Genomic DNA, 12,005 nt, shown 5'->3' on the forward strand with positions numbered 1-12,005 from the left:
CAGAATACCTGAACCACTTATCTCTCATAACCTGCTTTCGGCTCCACTGACGTACACCCTCAATCATGCGGGCTATCTCCACGACTAACTTATAAGAAGTACCCATATCAACCTCTCGAACCATAGTGACATGAATGCCGGTATGTAAACCCGCAACAAACCTCCGCACTCTCTCTGCCTCAGTAGGGAGTATCATAAGTTCATGGCGAGATAACTCAGAAAACCTTGCCTCATAATCGGTCACTGACATCTGACCCTGCTGGAGCTGCTCAAACTGAAACCTCAACTCTTCCCTCTAGGAGGGTGGAATATACCTGTCCAGGAAGATATGGGTAAACCTGTCCCAAGTTATGGGAGGAGAATCTGCTAGTCTGCCAAGAACATAAGACTGGCACCATCTAAGGGCTCTGCCCTCTAGATAAAAAGTAGCAAAGTCTACCTCATGAGACTCCAATATCCCCATGTTGTATAGTCTATCCTTGCACCTATCAATGAAATCCTGGGGATCGTCATGTCGCTCACCCCCAAAGACAGGAGGATGTAGTCTAGTCCATCTGTCCTATAGTTTCTGAGGATTAGCAGCTGCAATTGGCCTTGGCTCAGGTGTAGCTGCTGCCACAGGCTGGGCTCCACCCACGGTTAGTGCACCCTGGGTCTGATATACAGAAGTTGCATGTCCATGAGCCTGTGCGGTAGGGGTCTGTGCTCCCCCGCTCGCCTGAGATGTGGCTGGGTCTGCCGGAAATAAATCGGCCTGAGTCTTATTGTCCATGAACCGCAGCATATGACCCATGACATCCTAAAATCCCGGTGCAGATGTGAAATCCACCGGAGCTGGCTCTGCTACAGGCACCTCACCCCATTCCTTAATAATAGGATTCTCTGCTGGACCTACTGGCGGCATAATTGGAACAGTCCTGGGACGTCCTCGCCCTCTACCACGGGCTGGATCCCTCCCTCAGCCTCTGCCTCGGCCTCTAACAACTGGGGGAGTAGCTCTTCCCTGGTCTGGAACCTCATTAGAGCGTGTTCTCACCATCTGTGAGAGAATAAAAGAAAGATATTTAGTACTACATTAATTGCACGATGGAATATGAAGAAATGTAGTTTCCTAACACCCTATAGCCTCTCGAAGATAAGTACAGACGTCTCTGTACCAATCCGCAAGACTCTATTAGGTTTGCTCATAACTTGTGAGACCTACATGAACCTAGTGCTCTGATACCATGTTGTCAAGACCCAATTTCACCTATAGGTCATGATGGCACCCAACACTACAGCTAGGCAAGCCAACAAATAAATTAAACATAAACCAAGAAAATAAGCAACTCTTAATTCAACCAATGTGTGTGCCAAGACCTGGTGTCACAAGTGTATGAGCATTCTAGTAGATTATACAAAACTTAAATATTGTCTGAAATAAAAATAGACAGAATGTAAATATAAGAAGATACTCGGGTAGCTGCAGAACGGCTTAGAATAGGCAGCTCACCACTATGCCTCTGGATAACGTGGGTGTAAGGTGATAGGTCCCCCATTAGTACATGCCTCACGTCCTGCACAAAAAGTGCAGCAAGTGTAGTATGAGTACGTAAATAATGTATACCCAGTAAGTATCAAGCCTAATCTCGAAGTGGTAGAGACGAGATGGTCGATATTGACACTCACTATGGGTCAATAATAATAATTAAAATAAAATTAGAATATCTAAATCAACATGATTCACAGAATGTAACAATAATTTATTTAACCAACAGAAATAATTAAATTCCTTCAAATGCAACCATTCTCAATATATTAATTAAATTCCCTCAATTCCAATAAATTTTCAAATTTATCAATTAGTCTCATTTACAGGAATAACAATAATTCCTTAACAAGAAGGAATAATAATTATTTAAATTTCAAAGATTTCTAATTTATCAATTAGCTTCACAAGCTACAATAAACTACCAAAGTATTGTGTAAGTATTATTATTAAGCACGATTTCTGCCGAGGTCGTACGGCCCGATCCAGAGTGTCGTGTACACTGCCGAGGGACGTGCGGCACGATCCATAGATGCATCTATCCTGCCGAGGCATTCGGCCCGCTCCACAAAAAAGGAGGATATTTTTTATGTACCTCCAGAATGAGAGTATATTTATTATAATATAAATTCAGGAGGAAGAACAATGTTTCTTAACAATTAATTAATTTAAAAAGAAAATTTAAGCATATGAGATTTTCATCCTTTAATATCTTCCCTAACAATTCACAATATATATATATATATATATATATATATATATATATATATATATATATATATATATATATATATATATCAAATAATACTGATTAAACAAAGAATACAATTTACACAAGTAATTCATGCTTTGAGTCCTAAACTACCCGGACTTTAGCATTAATAGTAGCTACGCACGGACTCTCGTCACCTGGTGCGTACGTAGCCCCTCACAATTAGCAACAATTATGACCTCAATTACCTATGGGGTAATTTCCCCGTCACAAGATTAGACAAGAGATTTACCTCATCTTTCTCTAATTTAATCCACTAGTAGACTTTTTTCTCGATTATCCAACTTCGATTGGCTCGAATATAACCAAAAATAATTTTAATACAATCACTAAAATTTATAGGAATCAATTCTATAAGAAAATACTACATTTACAATAAAATCCCTAAATTAATTAAAACTTCGTCCGTGGGGCCCACGTATCATAATCCGGCAAAAGTTACGAAATCCGACAACCCATTCAATTACGAGTCCAACCATACCAGTTTCACTCAAATCCGACTCTGAATCGATACTGAGATCTCAAAAACTTATTTCTATGAGATTTCTAAAAATTTCCCAAATTTAAATCTCAAAACACTAATTAAATGGTGAAAACAATGATATATTTGTATTTATAGACCAAATATGAGTTAGAATCACTTACCTCAATGTCTTTCCTTGAAAATCTGACAAAAGTCGCCTCTGCTCAAGCTCAAGTTCGTAAAAAATGGCAAATGTGACGAATGCCCTCTTTTATAAATCTGCCCAGGCAGCCTTCGAAATGGGCCTCGATCGTGGCTTCAACCATGGACCTCGAGCCTAAACCTCGATCACAGGCTCGAGCCTGGACTTCAGTCATGGCCTCGATTATGGCATCGAGCATGGCCCTTCGATCATGGCCTCGATCCTAGCATCAAGCCTGAGCCTTCGATCATGGCATCGAGCCTGGGCCTTCAATCGTGGCTTCGATCACAAGCTCGAGCTCGAGCCTCGTCAACTCTGGGCTTGATACCTGGGCTCGGTATCTGGGCTCGATCACGGCCTAGAATATCCAACAGAAGAGGAAACATTGCAGCATCTTTTTAAGTCCAATATTTGATCAGTTAACCATCCGAAACTCACCTGAGGCTCTCGGGACCTCAACCAAATATACCAACAAGTTCTAAAACATAATACGAACTTATTTGAAACCTCAAATCACATAAAACGATGCTAAAACCACGAATTATGCTCCAATTCAAGCTTAATGAAACTTAAAATTTCCAACTTCTACATTCGATATCGAAACCTATCAAATCAAGTCCGTTTGACCTAAAATTTTGCACGCAAGTCATAAATAACATAACAGAGCTATGGAAATTTTCAATTCTGACTCCGATATCAAAAAGTCAACTCCCTGGTCAAACTTCTAAACTTAAGTTCTTGGCCATTTCAAGCCTAATTTAACTACGGACTTCCAAAAATAATTCTGAGCACGCTCCTAAGTCCAAAATAATCATACAGAGCTATTGAAACTGTCAAAATTCTATTCTGGGTTCGTTTTCTCAAAATGTTGACCGAAGTCAAACTTGGCCTTTTAAAGTCAACTTAAGAAACCAAGTGTTCCGGTTTTAACCCAAACACTTTCAAATCCCGAACCAATCGTCCCTGCAAGTTATAAATCATTAAAAGCACATATAGGAAGTTTTATGTTTAGGAAACGAGGTTCTAAAAGTTAAAATGATCGGTTGGGTCATTACAACACTCGTAGGACACATCTTCTTGCTCAACTTTAGATGGCTAGAAAAAGGTGTGATGACTGGCTTAGCATTCTTCATGTTGAAGCGTTCCAGTACACGTTCAATGTACTTCTCCTGAGACAGCCACAACTTTTTGTTTGTTCGCTCTCGAACAATCTTCATACCCAGAATTTGTTGTGCTGGGCCCAAGTCCTTTATATCAAATGACTTGGACAAATCTCCCTTCAACTTTGCGATCATCCCCTTGTCTTTTCCTACAATTAACATGTCATCCACATACAATAACAATATAATAAAGTTATTTTTAGAAAATCATTTGAAGTATACACATGGATTAGAATATGTCTTTGTGTAAGTTTGACTTAATGAATGAGTCAAACTTCTTGTACCACTGCTTTGGTGCCTGCTTCAACCCATAAAGACTCTTATTCAGTTTGCACACCATGTGTTTTCTTTCAGCTACTTCAAATCCATCTGGCTACTCCATATAGATCTCCTCTTCCAAATCTCCGTGAAGAAATGTAGTTTTCACGTCCAGCTGCTCCACTTCAAGATCTAGGCTAGCTGCTAAGCTCAAGATTGTTCGAATAAAATTCATTCTGACAACAGGTGAGAAAATTTCGTCAAAATCAATACCTTTCTTCTGCTCGAAGACTTTTACCACCAATCAATCTTTGTATCTGACCAGCTTGTTATTTCCATCTTTCTTGAGTTTAAAAACCCACTTACATTTGAGTGGTCTTTTACTCTTTGGAAGCTCAACCAGCTTGTACGTGCCATTTTTCTGCAAAGATTCTATGTCCTCTTGCATGGCTTTCATCCACTGGTTCTTTTCTGGATGGGACATCACCTCCTTAAGACTTTCTGGCTCCCCCCATCACTGATGAGGACATAATGAGGACATACTCCATGGAAGGATACCTGCATGATTCTACCCTTGGCCTTTCTGATCTCCTCAGAGGTTGAGGTTGTTCTTCTCCCTGAGTGGGGCTATCCGCTTGCTCGACATCATCATCAAGTTGCTCCCCCTACTCAATAACCTCACCAGATTTCTCCCCCTAATCGGCAACCTCGTCGGTCATACTTTCTGCACTTGTGGGATTGTTAGAAGTAGAAGGAATAGTAACAAGGTTAGGAATAATACAATTCTTGGCCTTCTCTCCCGTATCATCAGCAGTTCCAACTTCACTTTCTCATAAGACTACATCTATTCTTTTGATGACCTTCTTCTTTACGGGATCCCACAATCTGTATCCAAATTCTTCATCTCCATATCCAATGAATATATAAGAAACAGATTTATCATCCAGCTTTATTCTCTGCTCCTTTGGTACATGTGCAAAATATTTACAACCGAACATCTTCACATGCGAGTAGGACACTTCCTTGTTAGTCCAAACTCTCTTTGGGATGTCAAACGCCAACGGAACTTATGGACTCCTATTGATCAGGTAGCAGGTTGTCTGAACTGCTTCACCCCAGAATGACTTAAGAAGTTTAGCCATTCGGAGCATGCTTCTCACCTTCTTCACAATGGTGCGGTTCAACTTTTCGGCTACGCCATTGTGTTGTGGGGTTCCAGGAACTGTCTTTTCATGTCTGATCCCATGGTTCAAACAGTACTCTTCAAATTCCCTTGAAGTGTACTCACCTCCATTGTCACTTCGGAGACGCTTTAGCTTTTGGCCTGTCTCCCTTTCCACCATAGCATGAAACTTCTGGAAAACTTGAAACACCTGATCTTTGGTTTTCAAAATATAAACCCATAATTTTCGTGAAGCATCATTAATAAAAGTAACAAAATATTTTTTACCGCCCATCAATTTTCCATTGGACCACAAATATCAGAATATACCAAATCAAGTATATTCAAATTTCTTTCAGACGATGTCTGAAATGTGACTCTATGCTGCTTACAAAATAAATAGTAGTCACAAGGTTTTACCGTTGTACCTTTGGCATAAGAAATGAGTGATTTCTTGGCAAGAATCTGCAATCCTTTCTCGCTCATATGACCCATTATTTTGTGCCACAAATCTGCAGAAATCTCATCTTGTGCCGCGTTCAATTCACCTTGGCATATTTTCGCATTTGTCCTGTACAACGTGCCACGAGCAACTCCCTTTGCAATCACCAATGAACCCTTGGTGAGTCTCCACTTTTGATTTGCAAAATAGTTCTCGTATCCATCTCGGTCTAAAGTAATTCCCGAGATAAATTTCATCTGCAAATCAGGTACATGTCGCACATCCTTTAGAACCAATGTGCATCCGACATTTGTCTTGATACAAATGTCACTGATCCCCGCAATATTTGAGTAACTTGTGCTACCCATTCTCTCAAGGCCGAAATCACCTGCTACATATCTGCAAAAAAGAACTCTTACCGGTGTGGCATGGTAAGATGCTGCTGTATCAACCACCCATTCCGACTCTAGATCTGATAAGTGCATGCATTCCTCTTACTCGTTTATACAGAGGACAACATTATCATTGTTTTGCACCATGGAGGTTGTGTTGTCGTCATTCTTCTGGCCACTTTCACCTTTGCCCTTCCTTGGATTTGGGTAATATCTTTTGAAGTGACCTGGTTGATCACAATTGTAGCAACTTCTAGCTCTTGATTTGGATCGGTTGTTAGACTTCCCACGACCTCCGGATCTACCAAAGTTGCTCGAACTCCTTTGATAACTCTTGCCTCTACCTTCTGTGATGAGACCATGTCCTTGATTTTCAGGCTTCTTTCTCATCTTCTCATTGAGTAAAAGAATCGATGTGACATCTTTCAACTCAATGGTAGTCTTACCATACATGATGGTTGTTGATAGATTATCATACGAAGATGGCAACGAGTTCAACAGCAAGATGGCTTTATCTTTTTCCTCGTTTTTCACTCCGAGATTGGCGAGCTGTGTTATTAGTCCGTTAACACATTTAAATGTGACAAAAAAATCGTACCTTCACCCATGTGTAGGGCGTATAGCTGCTTCTTCAGATACAATTTATTTGTTAGTATTTTGGACATGTATAGGCTTTCCAACCTTGCCCAAATACCACGTGCGGTATCTTCATCAATGATATTATTTACCACATCATCTGATAAGTGCAACCTGATTGCACTAGTAGCCCTTTCATCCAAGTCAGCCCAATCCTCAGCTTTCATGGTATCGGGCATTTTGGTATCAGCATCTAGTACCTTGTGTAATCCTTGTTGGATGAGCAAATCTCTCATCCTTCTTTGTCATGTTGAGAAACCGCTATCTTCGATAAATTTTGCTACCTCGTACTTTACTCCGGGCATTTTTGTTTTTCACCGAGTATAGTACTACCGACAGTGAATAGTATTTCTGTGAACGAGCAGAACCTGTGCTCTGATACCAGTTGTTGGAAATAAATCACCTACAGAAATAATATTCACAGTAATAAAAGTAGAATAATCACGTAGTACCGAGATACGATAATTAGCAAGAAAAAGAGTGACAGCGACACCAAAATTTTTATGTGGAAAACCCTTTTAATAAGGAAAAACCCATGACCCTGAGACGAGCAACTGATATCACTATAGCAAGAAATTTTACACTTTGTAGGTCCGAGTAAAATACTCCAAAAACCACTACAACACTCAAAAGAAATAACCCTTTTTTGATATTCTCACCTCACTACAATATCGCTCATTCTCTATTTTTCTCACAGACTATTTTCTTATACTTTGTTTGTGAAACCTCACTCTTTCTTTCTCTCTTTGTTGGTGTGTGAAAATGAGAGTTGAAGCTCTCCTTTTATAGACAAAGTCTCACTCTCTAAAGCCTACTATATTTGACAATTTGCACACACTTTTCCTTCTTTTTCTTCAATGTTGACAATTAAACAAAGTTGGCTACCAAACCAAAGAAATTTTCCTTAGGTACATGCCTATTACTTTGGCTATTGAATGAGATGGAACCCATAAATTTCAATGGACTTCATTCTCCAAGCCCCAAAATAGTAGCTTGATTGATCTCCTAATAGCAAATTTCAGACTTGAGTGGAGTCTGTCTGAGGATTGTAACAAATGTTATTATCAAGGAGGCCGATGTTTAGCTGACACCAATAACAAATTTCTTTGTTCTCCCAATCCCAAAAGTAAATTTTACTTGAAAAGTGAAGTTTGTATACTTAGTTGCTCTTCGCTATACTGCAATATATTTTAGATGTTCTTGTTATGGGTCCAATTATACTTGTTAATCGAGCCAGGCTGACCCGTTTACAACTCGGTTCAGCCCGGTTCAGCTCGGGTCAGCCCGGTACTGTAGCGTGGGGGGCGGGCTGGGACGGGTTGGGCGGGAAGCAGGTTTCAAACGAACAATTCTTTGATGCCGGTGCACCGGAACCCGCTAAGCCCGTTAACGGGTTGTTAACGGGCTACAGCCCGGTTCAACCCGATTTTTAACGTTTTATTATTATTATTATTATTATTATTTTTACCGTTGACAACAGTCAAATTCCAATATGACCGTTGGCCAACGGCCCTTTTTTGCAGAAATGGCCATTTCGGCCTACCCCCTTAAGAAAATAGCCCCCACACCCCTAGTAGTTGATAAATTATAATTTTAACCTTTTAAAAATTATAAATAGCCCCCCTTCTTCTTCATTTTTCCTCACAATTCACTCTCTTACTACTCTAATTCTCTCTTGATATTATTGATTATTGTTCTTAAATTCTCAATTACTTATTATTTCAAGTTTCATCAAATATTTAGTTTAGCCATTACAAAATTATTATTATCAAATATCAAGTATTCAAGTGAAGTGTGGTATCAACTATCAAGTATCGATCTATCAATTGAAGTTTGATTTTTGATATCAAATTTAGTGCGGCATCTGAAATTCCGGTACACTCGTTCTATATCTTTCTCTTCTTTGGTGTACATTTATTTTATTATTTACAATTATTAATTTAATTTACATAATGGATATATTTAGAGCAGGCAAAAAAGCGTGCACTAGTAGAGGTGGTAGTAAGAAAACTTCCAAAAGATCAAGAGGTGGTAATTGTTCTTCTAGTAGCTTTACACATATTTCTGAAAGTTCACGTGAAAATTTAAATATAGATTATGAGGGACTTCAAGAAAATTATAATATTAGGGGTGGAAGTCGTGGTAATACAAGTAGGCATCCCCTCCCTATTAAGAAGAATCGAAGATTAAGAAGTAAGTGTTGGAATTTTTTTGACAGACTAGAAGAAGATAAAAATTATGTAAGATATAGAATTTGTAAGGATATTTATAAACATGAGACCGGTAAGGGAGGGGGAACGGGTTAACTTCGTAGGTACATGGTAGACAACCACCCTCTTGATTGGGGAGTAGATGAGGAAGATGGGCAACAAAAATTTAACCCGAGTACTGGAGGGTTAATGGATAAATTCGATATTAAGAAAGATCAGGAAGAATTAGCTAAAATAATTGTTTTAGGTTGTTTACCTTTTAGTTTTGCTGCTTCACCATATCTTGTTACTTATATTCAAAGAATTTATAACCCTTTGTTTAAAGGTCTTCCTAGAAGTACTTGTAAAGCTGATATCTTTAGGCTTTTTGGATAATATCAGACATATATACGTTATTTGTTCGCCAGTCTTTCTTGTAGAATTTCTCTTACTTCTGATATTGGTCGTGCTGTAAATGGTAATGATTATTTGACTGTTACATGCCATTGGATAGATGGTAATTTTTGTATGCAAAAACGTATTATTGCTTTTAAATATGATGAAGATCAAAGTCATAATGGTGCATTTATAAGTAATACTATCTATGAAGTTGCTATATTTTATAATCTTGCAGAAAAAGTTTTGTGTGTGTCATTTGATAATGCTTCTAACAACAATGTTGCTATTACAATATTAAAATTACATCTACACCCACCACTTCCTGAAATATTTCATGTTAGATGTGCATGTCATATTTATAATTTAATTGTGAAGAGTGACCTTGAATTATTTAGAGATGATATCACTTTAGTTAGAAGAGTTGTTGGTGTAATTCAAGGAAATAATAGAAGTGCTAGATTAAATGCATTTAAAGAAAAATGTGTACACTATGGACTAAAACCAAAACTTATGCCTGAAGAAATAGTTACTAGGTGGAATTATACTTATTTATTCTTAAAATATTGTAATAAATATAGAATTTTTATAACTGAAGTTGCCAATTCTCATTGTACTTATCCTAACCATTTGTTAACATCTAGAACTTGGTATGTCATTGAAGATGTTGTAAAGTATTTACAAAATATTTATGTGGCTACACTTGAGTTTTCTGGAGCTTATTATCCTATTATTGCAAATGGTTTAGTTCATATAGCTGAAATTTCTCTTTTACTACATAATTTGAAGAAGAAAGAAGGATATACTTCTCTTGTTGAATCTATGCTAGATAAGTTTAAAAAATATTTTTACCCAATTCCTCCTATTTACCTAAGTGGTGCTATTTTAAACCCTTCTATCAAAATGGCTACTTATCGCCAATTAATCATTGCTTTATATTCTTATATGGATATTGGACCAACTGAAACTCCTGATATTGACACTTTTATTTCTGATCTACACAAACATTTAAAAATATTATATAATTATTATGCTAACATTGTTGATGCTTCTTCTGCTGTAGATGCAAATATTCCTTCAAGTTCAGTTTCAACATCTGGGACCAGTGCTTTGGATGATAATGATGGTGTTGAAGATTATTTGATTTGGTCTACAATAGGGGAGCATCAACAAACCAGTAGCAGGAATATTGATGAACTTCAATTCTACTTGCAAAAGTCAGCAGAGCCCCGCACAAAGGAATTTCTACCACTGGGTTGGTGGAGGAGCAACTCAAATCAATTTCCTATTCTTTCGGCCATGGTTTGAGACGTGCTAAATGTGCCGATTTCAACAGTCGCATCAGAGAGCGCATTTAGCCAAGCAAGGCAGCAACTAGGAGATACCCGTCATTCATTAGGTAGCAACGCTTTGAAAATTCTAGTGTGCTTCAGAGATTGGATAAGATCAGAATGACGAAATCAAGGGCATGACGAGGTAGATGAAGCGGAGGACCAAGAAATTGGAGATATAATGGTTTATGGTTCCAATTCAACCAATGCTGGAAACCAAGAACCTCATGTTGACATGGATGAACTTACAAAAATGATGCAAAGCATGTGATGTACTATTTCTTTTTTTTATAATTATTGTAAACTTTTAATTTGCAAGTTCAAAAATAACAAAATCAAAAAAGAACTTGCAACTTAATTTGAAGTATTATATATTATTCAATAAAAATATCAAATGAAAGTCCTCAGAGCTTGATCCTTACATATTGCCTATTGGTCTTATTAAATAATTTTTTGTAGCTACTTACTTTCGAATTTCAATTTTAAAATTATAAAATTCAAATTTAAAATTTAAAATTTTAAACTTCAAAGTTTAATTCTAAGCTTTAAAAGTTTTCAAACACTTAAGTATCAATAACATTGAATAAGAAAAATAAAATTTACTTTAAAAAAAAAAATCCACGGCCCGCTAACAACCCGCTAAGCCCAAACCTGGACGGACAAAAAAAAATCGAAAAAGTACAGCCCGCTAACTCAGCCTGCTAACAACCCGCAACTTTAAATGGACAGGCTAATTTTTTTTTGTATACAGCCCTTCCCAACCTGCCCGTTAAACACCCATAGGTCCAATACAAGGGCGGACCCACATTAGTTCAAGTGGGGTCAATTGAACCCGCTTCGTAAAATATTTTAGCTATTTTTATGTGGAAATTATTTTTCTTAGAAATTAACTCGTATTAAATAAAGGTCGTTGAACCCACTTGACAAAGGCAGTTTCTTGCTCAGATGGTTCAAGCGGGTTCATATTATGTAGATGGTCGCGAGATCGAAACCGAGTCTCGCATTGTTCTTTTCTTTGTACTTTTCCATGACTTTTTTGTCCTTTTTGTTTCTTTGTTTTCGCATGTGCTAAAC

The sequence above is a fragment of the Nicotiana tomentosiformis genome, chromosome 4 (assembly GCF_000390325.3).
Source record: "Nicotiana tomentosiformis chromosome 4, ASM39032v3, whole genome shotgun sequence".
In the NCBI taxonomy this organism is placed as follows: Eukaryota; Viridiplantae; Streptophyta; class Magnoliopsida; order Solanales; family Solanaceae; genus Nicotiana; species Nicotiana tomentosiformis.